Genomic DNA, 12,031 nt, shown 5'->3' on the forward strand with positions numbered 1-12,031 from the left:
TGATGTCATTTTTGGGCACTCATCGTACTCTCGGTCTAGTGCCTCATAGAACATGTCTTTTTCATTATCCTCTTTTTCTTCCGTTGGAGCATGGATGCTAATAATGCTAATATTAGCGAACTTCCCTTTAAGTCTTATTCGACATATCCTATAATCAATAGCTTTGAAATCTATTACACTATGTTTGACCTTGCTGCTCAATAAATCCGGTACCAAATTCGTGTCGGGTAGGATGTCCACTATAGTAAATATTGCAGTTATTTTTTGCCAGGATGCCTGAGCTAATCCACCTCATTTCCTGTAAAGCAATAATATCTGCTTTGGCATTTTTCATTTCTTGTATGAGCAGAGCCGTGGCTCCAGGCTGATTAAGGCTTCTTACGTTTCACGTGCAAATTTTTAAATCATTATCCTTATTTCGTTTGCGAGTTCGTCGTAGGTTAGACAGTCCGGTTTCTTTCTTTGTAGCTCTCATAACAAAAGATTTTTTGCAGTGTTGGGTAGTTAACCCAACGACAAACCCCCTTTTCGGAGGGCTATTTCACCTGCTCTCGTCAGTTCCCGACCCAACTTTCCACCCGGGTTGGATACTGGATCTTCAGTTGGATTGCTCGGTTTACAGAGGACACTAGCATGAAGGTGAGAGTCGGATTTGAGTAGAAGAGGCTAATTGGAGTAAACTGGAATCAACTCCATGTTTTCGCATTCTACCCCTTTATCCCCCATTAGTTACACAAAAATATAGGAACGCAATTATATCAGCAAAAACATATCCGAGTGCCGACATATGGTCAGATCACAACCCAGTAGTGACTAGGCTCAAAATGAAAAAAATTAATCGAAGAATAACACTCATAAGACAACACCTGACAGATGAAATCAATAATCGATTAATGAATGTTAAAGAACCAATTCTGCAAAATACTCAAACAGATACTAAATGGTTATTAATAAAGACAGAACTAGATAAAAGTCAAAAAGAAATTCTGACAACCAGATACAAAAGGAAACAATGGATGACAGAGGAAATTTTAGATTGAAAGAAAGAAAGTTGTCACACAGAGCTCCACAATAAGTGGATAAACAAATAAAATAAAAAATGGTTAAATAGCAATACGCAGATATAGAAGAATACTAGAAAATATACGACAGTTTTAACACACAAAAAATTTAAATCAATAACTCACAACAATAGAAAAAGAAAACCGGGAACACTGAAAGATACAAATCGGAAACTAATATTGAATACTAACGAAAAATTAAAGAGATGGACAGAAAACATCAATGATTTGTTCAGAGATAATAGAACAAATCTGATCTGATAGAACTGATTTTGGACATTTGCACCTTGGACAAAGGTTGGAAAAATAGAAATACCTGGAAACCTGGATTTCAAAAAAGGACCAAAATAGAAATAGCGAGAAATGCGTTTGTAAAAAATGAAAAGAATTCTCTGCAATAAATACATTAGATTAGAGTAAGAGCTATGTGAGGTTACGTGTTTTCGACACTACAATATGGACCTGTAAGCTGGACACTGAAGTAAGAACACATACATAAGCTACAGTCATTTAAAAGGTAGGGTTACGGACGCATGCTTATAGAAGAGCATGGTCGGAGAAGAAAACGAACACGGAAGTATTGCGAGAATTCGGCTAAGAATACAAAATAATAAACACAATAAAAATAAGAAAGGTAATATCTGGGACACGTAATGAAGGGACAGATAAGAGGATAAGGTGATGATATATAACCTCCGATTTGGAGACGGCACTTAAAGAAGAAGTAGTGTATTAAAATGCACTGCTGGGTAGAAAACGGGATTTAAATTGTGTGTTCTTACTTGTTTGCATTTATCTACAGTATGTGTTTCAGTTTGCAATTTCACGGTATAGGCTTACTCTGATTAGTTTTTATTTTAATTCAAGAACGATTTGCGAAGTGGAAATTGAAACGTCAATAAACGTACTTTAACCTTTAATTGTGGCTTATTCCCATTTAAATAGTAATTACTTTAAAATGCCACAAGAAAATAGCTTCAGAACAATAGTTTTTATCTATCTCACTTGGCTTATTTTCCATTTGTTTTATTTTCTGGCTCAGGTTTTTAGTATTAAAGACTACTTGCGTGGCCAGGATCGACGGCTTTACGTATCCTCCGAAGCACAGTGGCTCTTAGTTAAATTTGAAATTGAAAAATGTCTGGTGTCTGTGTCGACATCGAACCCTAGCTTTTCGGCTTGGTAAAGCCAAATCTAGTCACTGAGATATGGTCGCCACAGTCTAAAACTTTAAAAATAAGGCATTAATGGTTTATCTAGAGATACTATCAAATGACAGATCATATTCAGCAATAAGAAAAACTAACAGGATATGAATAGGAACATGGAATATTAAGACTCTATTCTCTCTCTTTTTTTTCTCATATCTAAGATTTCTGATAAGTTTGTAAAATGTTTTAATCACGGTATTTTCTTTATCTATATCTCGATCTCATAATGGGACAAATTTTCTTACAGACTTTGCAAGCATTTCTGTAGTATGACCGCTACGCCGTTTTGATGTGACTCATCGTTTGTCCCAGAATAATATATCTGATGGTCTTGAGAATTGTACTGTCCGTTGGTTAAAATACCAACGAGGCCACCGTTGGTATTTTAAAATTGAACGCGTGGATCCAAAATTTTGCTCAAAGAAAATATTGAAGGCAATAGATTAAGAAGTTTTCTTCTTCTTCTTCTTCCTATTTATAAGCAATTATGCTTGTTCATTGGCGGATTAATACCTCTATGAAAGGTTATCACTCCATAAGTTAGTCACTTATCTCTTGTTATTTTGACGACACGGGTCTCCTCCATTCTGCTTATGTGATTATTCCATTCTTTTTTTCTATTTTGAGTCCATTCATTTATACAATTTACGTTACATTTTCTTCTAATGTCTTCACTTCTCTTTCGATCTCTCAGCGTATTTCCTGTAATTCTTCTCAGTACTCTCATCTCCGCAGTTTTCAGTAGCCTTTGCGTTGTGGTTGTGTCGGGTCTTGTCTCCGAGGCATACGTCATTATTGCTCTACATTGGCTTTATAATTTCTTGACTTCATCTCAGTGTTACTGTGTCTCTTTCACCATATAGTGTATTAAGGCATCCTGCCAGTCTATTTGCTTTTTGTACTTGATCTCTCACTTCTTTGTCCAGGTCTCCATAGCGAGACAGCGTAACTCACGGGTATTTTATTTCCATTACTTGTTTAATACTGATGTCATTTCTATTTTACATCTGGTTGTTTCTTTGCTGACTACTATTGTTTTAGTTTTCTGAGATGAAATTGTCATATTAAATTCTTTTGCTCTTATGTTAAATCTATGGACTAGTCTTTGTAGACTATTTTCACCTTGGGCTATCAATATTGTGTCGTCTGCGTAACAGAGTATTTTGATTTCTTTGTTTCCCATTCTGTATCCTCTACCTTTGTTAACGGTTCTGATGATTTCATCCATGATCAAATTCAGCAGAATGGATCTCAATGAATCCCCTTGTCTTATTCCGCTGCCTATTTCTATAGGTTCTGTAAATTGTCCATCTATTCTGACTTCCATTTTGTTGTTTTGGTAGATGTTTTCAATAGTTTTTATAATACTTAGGGGAACTTCTCTATTATACAGAAGATGGATTATATCTTTGACTCAGAAATGCTGGTCTATTATACTCTAGTGATTTCTCAGTAATTTGATGTATAACGAATATTGCATCTGTAAACGATCTTCCACTACAAAAACTCTGTTGTTCATCTGCTAAACTTATCCTCTGATTTATTAGCACTTGTAAAATTTTAGGTGTAAGTTTTAGCGTAGTATTTAACAAGTTTATACCTCTGTAGTTTTCTGGCTGTTTGTTATCTTCTTTTTTTTGAATAGTAGAATTAGTTCGCTTGTTCTCCATTCTTCCGGTATTTTATTATGTTTTATAATTTTATTAATTAATGTTGTTAATTGTTCTGTCATTTCTGCTCTACAATATTTCAATAACTCGTTTGATAGATACCTCTTTACCTGCTGCTTTTCTGTTCTTCAGGTTTTCAAGTATTTTCCGAACTTCCTGTACATTTATATTAAGTTCTTCATTTTTGGTAATTTCTGGTATTTCCGGTTTTAGCGTCGTTTATTCTTCCGCTGCATACAGCTTTTTAGGTAGTCAATCCACGTATCCTTTTCTATGTGTTTTGGTTCTATTAGTTGCTTCTCCTCCTCCGTTCTTTGTCCTCTTATGAAGCGCCATATTTTCTTTTGCCTTTTTCCTTTTTCCTTTTCCTTTTGCGCCATATTAAGAAGTTTTGAAACCAACTGTTCATCGCTTAGCCAAATCGGCGTAATGAAAAATTTGGAACACTTCAAACAAAATCCATTTACCCTTGCAAATACTGCTTATGGAGGAACAGTATTTTTATAATAAACATCATCATAATATTCCAATGAATCCAAATAATCCAAAAGAAAATTATCCTATTTCTTTTTATCAAATTTAAGCAGTAGTCTACATGTCTACACAAAAAGTAATTAATACATTACTATCTTTAAGTGTTAACAAGGAAGGAAGGATATATTTCAATTTTAATTATCTACAGCCATAGAAATATCTTCGAAACCGTAGTTAACTGAGAAGTATAAAATAAAATCACTGTAGCGTTATTATTATCGAAAGGCTATTTCAGAAGAAATGAAAAATAGCGTTACGGTATATTAGTTCAATGTAAATACCTACTGCAAACAACCGTTTTGAACCACTATTACGTTTTACAACCTGTAGTTAGTATACTCCCAGGCACTTTATCCCAATGTCGAACCGTTTTTCAGTTGAATTCCGGGAAGGAACAACGCCAATTTGATCTGACAAAGTACCTCGGCAACTACTCCAAAACATTTATAATAGTGTTTACATTCTCTGTATAGAAGTAACATGGATTGTTTACAAAGGCCTAAATCGAAAATTTTACGGGTTGTAAAACGGCGCGTGGTGGGTAGTCGTAAACCGGGCAAAAGGAGAAAGAAAAGTAAAAGTAATAAACTAATAAATTTATAAAAGAGAAATGTTTGATTTGGGACAAGGCCGTGCAGAAGTTAAAATATTTTCATTGTGGTTTCGAAATTTTTTTGGTGAGGCAACTAAGCTACAAAAATTCTTAACTATGACTTTTTAGATGAAACTTAACTTAGCTTTTTTTATTTTGTAGAGGAAGAACTTCATTATGCATAACATTATTCACAAGAATCGGTTGACAATATACAGGGTGTCCAGAAACTCTTCTGACAAACGAAGCCTGAAGATTCCTCAGATAATTTTAAGACAATTTAACCCAATTTACCTAGTCCGAAAATGCTTCTTAAGGGAACTAGAGCTCTTTAACGATGGCGCCTTGTAATTAGTTTTTTTAATACCTTCAGAACGCTTCTATTTAGAAAAACGAAAACTAGTACGAGGACGTAGTTATGCAGAAGTGATCCATTCCACAATTTCTTAAAATATGAGTTAGACACAAATTTACATCGGTAAAACTCGGAACTAAATTATGCTGAAATGATCCAACCTTTTCTATGCAAGTCAAAAGTAATAATAGTAAAATGTCCAATCTTAAACGCTCTTTTATCTTTAATCGATTGTGCAGTAATGATTCATGCTACTTGAATCTTTAAATACACTCGCGATCATAAAATCCGGGTCACCTTGAAAATCACCGATATTTCATTTTTAACGAACTTTATCGTAAATAATAATAACACAAATACAAACTAATGCATGTTTCTGAGAATTGTTGCGGTTTCCTTTGTAACAAAGAATTCCAATAGTGCCGATTTGCCGGTAAAGTGCACACTTCCCAAAATGAACGCTACCCGTAACTCCGCTTGTTTTAAATGTCTGGTTTGTACTTCGACTTTCTGTTCAAATGCAACGGACAAACGTTTATTATTGCAACCATTAGTGTTTATTAGTGCCATTATTAGTGTATATTTTTTGACAAAAATGCCTTTGACTGTTGTTGAAACGGCACAAATTGTTGCACTTGTGGAAGACGATCACACTCAACGGCAAGTCGCAAGAACTGTTGGCGTAAGCCTTTCTACGGTTCAGCGAGTGCTTCAACGCTTTCAGGAGGCAAGTTTACTAACCAGGCGACCTGGCTCTGGACGAAGAAGAACGACCAAGGCACTAGATGACCGTTTCCTTGTGTTTCAGGCTTTACGAAACCGGACCTCAACTGCGGTTATGCATCAAAATCGTCTAGAGGAAGTACGAAATCGCAATTTTAGTGTTGCAACAGTCAGAAGAAGACTTCGTTCTTCTTGACTATCTTCTCGGGTAATGGCTAGAGCACGACAAGCTTTTGCTCGACAATACGCGCATTGGGAAATTAACGATTGTAGCAAAGTGTTATTCTCAGATGAATCCCGTTTCTGCCTAACTGGATCCGATGGACGTGTAAGAGTTTGGAGGAGAGCCGGTGAACGATTTTCACAAGCTTGCATTGCTCCAAGAATGCCATTTGGTGGAGGCTCGGTCATGGCTTGGGGAGGTATATCTTCCGACTTCCACACAGAATTACCCTTCATCGAAAATGGGTCCCTAACTGCATGAAGGTACATTACGAAGATTCCGGAAGAACATGTTATGCCCAACATGATAGGGCTTGGAGAAAACGCCGTTTTTATGCAGGACAACGTGCGACCGCACGTTGCCAGGATCAGTATGTAATACTTGGACGAAGTTGGAATTACGAGGGTACCCTGGCCAGCTAGGTCTCCGGACCTGAATCCCATCGAACATCTCTGGGACGATTTGAAAAAACGTATTCAAACCCATACACCTTCTCCTAACAACGCACAGGAGCTTAAGGATCTGTTAGTGAGAGAGTGGAATAACATACCACAACATGTAATCCGGAGAAAAATTGAGAGTATGCCCCGTCGTCTGCAAGAGGTTATTAGAGCAAGGGGAGACAATACACGATATTGGTCATTGAAATTTCACTGATTTTTTACCACGTTCTGTATTTTCCATTTTTTTTTCGTATGTCTGTTTTATCAACAATTTGATTTCTTTTCTGTTTTTTTCAATAAAAACAATAAAAAACCATTTTTTTTTTCTTTCAAAACAAACATTGATGACAAATAAAAAATACATTACCCAAAAAAAAGATAATTACTGCACCAGAGGCAAAAATATTTAAGAAACTTGAAATTTTCAAGATGACCCGGATTTTATGATCGCGAGTGTATTTTTAAGAGTAATTTACAAAATGAACCAAGACAGATGGATCATTATTGTGTTTTAAAAATAATTTTAAAACGAGGCTTTATTTTTTAAGCCAAAATGACCCAAGTGGCCCGAATCATTTTTACAAAATTAAATAAAGCCAATAACACTCATGTATTTAACACTGTAATGATTCAAAAAGCTTGAATCATATCAGCAAATGTTATTCTCGCAATTTTCTTTGGTCATTATAAATGCAGAAGTGTTACATTCCATAATGCAGTAATATAACAAAGAAACCCAAGCAGCAACAACGCAACGCCGGCCAAGATCTGTCCAAGGTGCTGCTTGTGATAGTAAAGTGGATAGCATAGTGCTTTTTTTTTGTTTTTTGAACATTTAACGAATTCTATTGTTACCTTTTTGGATTATTAATAAAAAGTATCAACTCAGTGAAAATGAACAGACTCGATAAAATCATGAATATGACAAAGACCATCCATGCAAAAATGGAAAATTTACCACCTAACGTACAAAATGACGGCAAGCTCTTTTAAATTAAAAATAAAAATTAATGCGTTAATTGTAATAGAAAACCATAAGTATTTATGTTATGCATATGTTCATTACAAAAAATGTTTACTTTTTAAAAGTTTAGAGTTTTACCAAAGAATATAGACGCTTCTATAGACAGCGTCTATATTCTTTGGTTTTACATTGACATCTAACGATTTAAGATTTTTAATGTTGCCAGATCTAACAGTAATTACGTTAAAATAATGATTTATAAATTTTTGAGCTGAAAACTTGTTTTCGTTGCACGTTGTGCACTTTTTAAATAAAGAAAAAGCATTAAACTCGCGACAGATGATTCTCTTAAAATTTTAATAAATATATTAACTGGACATTTCTTTTTCTAGAAAAATTATCTACGAGTATGGAATCAGAGACCCTGATGGAAGAAATTCTTATTGTTATTAGCGAAGATAGAGATGTTAGTATCAATGAAAGCCATAATGTAATAACTGACAGCGGCGAAGATGTTGCCGATCCTGATTATGAAGACAAAGATTTCGAAATAAATAATATTAATAATGTAGTAATAGATAGTGACGATGATGTTGCTGATCCTGATTACCTGCCTGATTCAAGACGTAATCATAATGTGGTAAGTAATTGAGGTTTTTTATGTAGAGAAAAAATTGATATGGATTAAATTTAAGGTAAATAATTATTATGAAGACCCAACTGAACAACAAGTACCATTACCAATAATTCCACTACCTGGAAAGATAGGAGAGACCAGTCCAATAGAAACTGAAGCTACAGGGCGACCTAAGAGGGGTAGAAAAATAAAATTTGGAGAACACAACCGATCTGAAAGAAAATTAAGGAAATACAAAAATTTGCCATATTCAAACATAAAGAACAGGAAGGTATTACCTAAAGAATTTGTTGAATATAATTATTGTAAATGTTTAAAAAAAATGCCACGAACAAATTTCCAAAGAAACCAGGGAATTGGAATTTAATAAGTATCACGAGTTAGGTACATACAATGCTCAGGCAATGTATATAATTGCTTGTGTAAAACAAAACTCAAAGAAAAAATCTTATATCACATTAAACGAAGGTTTACAAAGGAAAATTAAAAATTTTAGTCGTACCTATACTTTAGCAGGAAAAATAGTGTGCCGTGATATGTTCGTAAAAATATTCGGTATATCTCCCCAAAAAGGGACCGTATCTTTAAAAAAAATGGCTCGCTCTGATAGCATAGTTGATCAAAGAGGACAAAAGCAGGGAGGTTGAAATAAAACTCCTTCTGAAGACCTCACACTTATAATACGTCATCTAAAATCAAATCCAACTTACACATCACATTACAGAAGAGCAAATTGCTCTGATGCCTTATTCCTTGAGTCAAATCTGACTGTAAGAAAACTGTATGAGTTGTATACTGCAATGATAGTTGAAAAGTATCCTGTAAGAAAATGTGTTTCGTTTAAAAAATATAAGTCTATTTACTTAAACAAATTTAAAATATGATTTATTTAACATAAAAATAAAAAACGTTGCAACTGAAGAAGAGAGAAATTATTTAACTGACGAACATCAGAAACAAGTTAAACTTTGGAAAAATGCAAGACCAAAAATGAGGGGCAATCTAAAAGAAAGTCTAATGTCCCAGGAAATGGAATGCATCACATTTGTTTTACAGAAAACTCTCCCACTCGGAAGAATACCTACAAACATCGTTTTTTATAAACGACAACTATGGGTATATAATTATTGTGGTATCCACTTAGGGTCAGAAGACAAAGGTTACTGTTATGTATGGATGGAAGGAGAAGCGGAGCTCAAGAAACTGGAAGTTCTTTAATTAATCACATGGAAAAATACCTGAAACCTGATGAAACATTTAATACTTTGGAGTGATTCATGTGGGGGTAAAATAGAAATATTAAAATCGTTTTGCTATTGAAACTCTTCTTGTCCAAACATCCAACTTTACAGAAAATTTCACAAAGATTTCTAGAACCAGGTCATTCCTACCTGCCAAATGACACCGATTTTGGCAAAAATAGAATTGGCTCTTAAGTTACAACAGCGAATTTATACACCAGAAGAGTACATGGATGTCATGCGTTCGTGTCAAAGGAAGAAACCAATGGTGGTTACTAGAATGAAAAACGAAAATTTCTATAGTACACATAAACTTGAAAAACGTATCGTCAATAAAAAATTATCAACAGATAAGAAGACCATAATTGGCTTAAAACCAAAGAAATTTTATTAAAAAAAGAAAATCCATATTCCATTTTCATGAGAAATTCTTTTGATAGTGAATTTGTGGAAGTGGATATTCAAAAAAAAAATTCTAAAAGTAAACTTTTGACGGAAATATTTAGTCCAGAAAATCTTTTGCCTCTATTGAGAATTATTGCCTAATGGTAAAGAGATTTCAGCTCCAAAGTTAGAAGACATTAAGTCGTTGTTAGATCTTATTCCAAAAGACTGTCAAAACATAATATCTACAGTTATGGAAAACTGGAAACTCTAACAGGAAACAAAAATATTCCCGATGAGATAGATGTATATGGAAATGAACTAGATTTTTCCCTGGAAGAAAGTTCTACAGAATAATGTTTCTTCGTTCTAAACTTAAATATTTCAATGTTTTTATAATGTAAAGATGTTACCAAAAATAAATTTTTGTTTTATGTACAGACTTTGGTAAAAATAAATATAATTTGACAGTAATACAGACAAACACCGCTTTGGATCATATCTGCAAATAATAAAATTTGCTTTGTACCACAAGAAACACAATTTTGCAGAAATGATCCAAATGTTTTTTTATTTAATGAAAAAAATAAATATACTTTATTTTTTAACCTTAAAATAACTTGGTGCATATTTAAATTAATAAACATAGTTATTTCAAATTGTTATATTAAATTTTCTTTAAAGTTAATTATCTCAAAATTATGTTAGTGTGGGCTCGATCAATTCTGCATAACTATGTCCTATTTATCTTCCAGAATTGAATCGATTTCTAGTACCGATCATAGGCGTCCATTTTGGGTAGGTCAACGGTTATTTTAACCCATAACTTTTTTGTCTTTACCTTTTAAGCATTACAGATTATTAAATTTTCAGGTATTCTAATACTAAAAGGTACTCTTACTCTAAGTCGATAGGATACACCGTTGTCCAGAAAAATCGATTTGAAAATTTTTCGTTTTTTAGTCATGAAAGTTAAATTAATATTTTTTGCACTAGTTTGCTTTGAACTGTCAACAGAAGTGTAAGCTACGTTTTTCATTGTCAAATTGTGGTCGGTTCGCGAAGTTTATCTTTAAACTTTGTGGTATTCAAATATAATAATTTCAATTCAACAAAAATGGTTTTTACCAATGAGGAATACGCTGATACTTTAGTTTATGGCAAAATGAGGTGTAACGATCGAGCAACACAACGTAGATACCTTAAAAATTTTTCCCAATTGTGATCCCACTCACTCAATATTTACAGCACTTCATCAACGATTAAGAGAAACAGATAGTGGTTCCAAAAAATAATGAAAGAGGACGACATAAGTATGTATAGTCTGTCCCAAACCCTTCTTTCAGTGCGTCACTAATTTTGACATAATATAGGATTTTAAGAATGTCGAGAATTATTGCATGACATTTTAGTTAAATTTGACAGTTGCAGGATCGTAATCCCTCTTTTTCTAATTGAAAATAATTTAATAATTTTAATATTAGTCTTTGTCTTTTCTCGATATATCTCGGCATATTTGAAATATTTTTATGACAATAAATACAAAATTAAACTTTCTCTGTAAAATATCTGATAATACTAACCTGGAATGACAATTATTTTATCAGTTGACGTTGTGAAAGTACTGTCAAGATCGAGACCTTCTGCGTCAAATTATATTTATGCGCATCATCGATTGGATATCTATTTAGCGTATTCTAAACTCCAACCAATTATACACCCGTAAGTAGAATTAGCTTACGATAAATAATTTTCTAATTTCTATGAATAATAATCACAGACTCAGGTTTTTTTCTGTCACTTCTAGCTTAATGTGTTAGAGAGAATTTGATCAACTATGACGCACTGAAAGAAGGGTTTGGGACGAACTATATCAGCAGCAGCACGTGAAGATGTTATTTAATGGAAGTTGAGGAAAATCCAGAAATTAGCATTCAAAACTATCTGCCATGTATTCCGCAATTTTAAAATCTTTTGTAGGAAATCTCTTACA

The sequence above is a fragment of the Diabrotica undecimpunctata genome, chromosome 7, assembly GCF_040954645.1.
Source record: "Diabrotica undecimpunctata isolate CICGRU chromosome 7, icDiaUnde3, whole genome shotgun sequence".
Classification (NCBI taxonomy): domain Eukaryota; kingdom Metazoa; phylum Arthropoda; class Insecta; order Coleoptera; family Chrysomelidae; genus Diabrotica; species Diabrotica undecimpunctata.